General features: G+C 35.1%; 1 pseudogene; it reads left to right on the top strand.

The window, feature by feature from the left end:
• The first annotated feature begins 463 nt into the window (after positions 1-463).
• LOC109148587 lies at positions 464-1,116 on the top strand (annotated as a pseudogene).
• The last annotated feature ends 826 nt before the right edge of the window (positions 1,117-1,942 follow it).

Below are 1,942 nucleotides of genomic sequence, written 5' to 3'. Positions count from 1 at the left end.
TAAGCCGCCTAGCTATGCCATATATTAATTTCAAACTTATGAACTTTGGGGTTGCATGCAATAAAAAGTATATTTTAAATATACTAATGGTACATTATATATGTATGTAAGGTACTTTCAATATAAAAATAATGTATTTTTAATAGAGTTAATTCCAGCAATGGTCCTCCGACTATGTTGATTTTCCATAATTGGTCCCTGACTTTTAATTTGGATAATTTAGACACTTGACTTTTTAATTCTTTCCAATGTTGGTCCTTCCGTTAGATGGAAGTTAAATGGATGTTAATTTGAAGGGTAAAAGCGTCTTTTCAAGTAATGTATATTTCCTCTTCGCTCTCCCTGAGGGATGAGCTGGGTGCAGTGTGGGCGGTGCAGTGTTATCTGACACTCCAGCCAGGATACCAAAGTATCTATAGTTTCTTGCTTGCTCTATAATTGTTAATAGTTTACAAAGAAAAGAATGGGGATTCTTGATCATCTTTCTGATATGTTTGATTGCTCTTCCGGCTGCCACTACCGTCGCCGCTATAAGAAGCGCCGACAACTGCAGGTATATATGTTGTCATGTATTTGTTATATAAATTCTTGATTTTCCGGCGGAGATATAATAACTTTTTATATATGTGAGCAGCGCAGACGGTGGAGATGAGAGTGAAGATGGACTACGAAGGGTGCGAGAGGAAAGTTCAGAGGTCGGTGGAGGGAATGAAGGGGGCGACGCCAACCCCGTTTGAGCCGAAGCAGCACAAGCTCACCGTCGTGGGCTACGTGGATCCAGAGAGGGTGGTGGCTCGCGTGGCTCACCGGACCAGCAAGAAGGTGGAGCTTTGGCACTACGTTCCGTACGACGTCGTCGCGCATCCGTATGCGCCGGGCACGACAAGAAGGCTCCGGCGGGGTACGTCGTCGCTCATCTCCACCGTCTGCGCTGCTCACATATATAAAAAGTTATTATATCGCCGCCGGAAAATCAAGAATTTATATAACAAATACATGACAACATATATACCTGCAGTTGTCGGCGCTTCTTATAGCGACGACGGTAGTGGCAGCCGGAAGAGCAATCAAACATATCAGAAAGATGATCAAGAATCCCCATTCTTCTCTTTGTAAACTATTAACAATTATAGAGCAAGCAAGAAACTATAGATACTTTGGTATCCTGGCTGGAGTGTCAGATAACACTGCACCGCCCACACTGCACCCAGCTCATCCCTCAGGGAGAGCGAAGAGGAAATATACATTACTTGAAAAGACGCTTTTACCCTTCAAATTAACAACCATTTAACTTCCATCTAACGGAAGGACCAACATTGGAAAGAATTAAAAAGTCAAGTGTCTAAATTATCCAAATTAAAAGTCAGGGACCAATTATGGAAAATCAACATAGTCGGAGGACCATTGCTGGAATTAACTCATTTTTAATATATTAAAAATGTATTTGATATTCATGATCCATACAATTATGTGGATCATCGTTCACACAATAATTTGCCAGTAGAAATTGAAATATAACTAAATAAATAAATAAATAAATAAATAAATAAATAAATATATATATATATATATATATATATATATATATATATATAAATACTAGTATTTTATATGTCCAAAAAATATATGCCCAATATTAAAAGTCAATATTAAAATCTTAGTTATATTAATTTTTTAAAAATAATAGTGTGTGTGTGTGTATGTATATATATATATATATATATATATATATATATATATATATATATATATATATATATTAGAAACTGTCAGTGGAAATTATTATCATCATTATTATTGCAATTATTATTATTATTATTATTGTTATTGTTATTATAATTAACAATATTATTATGGTCTTGTGAAAATTAAATGTTGATTATCACCATTTAATTTTCACAAGACCATATGGCTTTATTATATATAGGATTATCAACCAAAC

This window comes from Ipomoea nil, unplaced genomic scaffold (assembly GCF_001879475.1).
Source record: "Ipomoea nil cultivar Tokyo-kokei standard unplaced genomic scaffold, Asagao_1.1 scaffold2144, whole genome shotgun sequence".
In the NCBI taxonomy this organism is placed as follows: Eukaryota; Viridiplantae; Streptophyta; class Magnoliopsida; order Solanales; family Convolvulaceae; genus Ipomoea; species Ipomoea nil.
The sequence above is the reverse complement of the archived record's forward strand: the minus strand, read 5'-3'. Positions and strand labels throughout refer to the sequence as shown.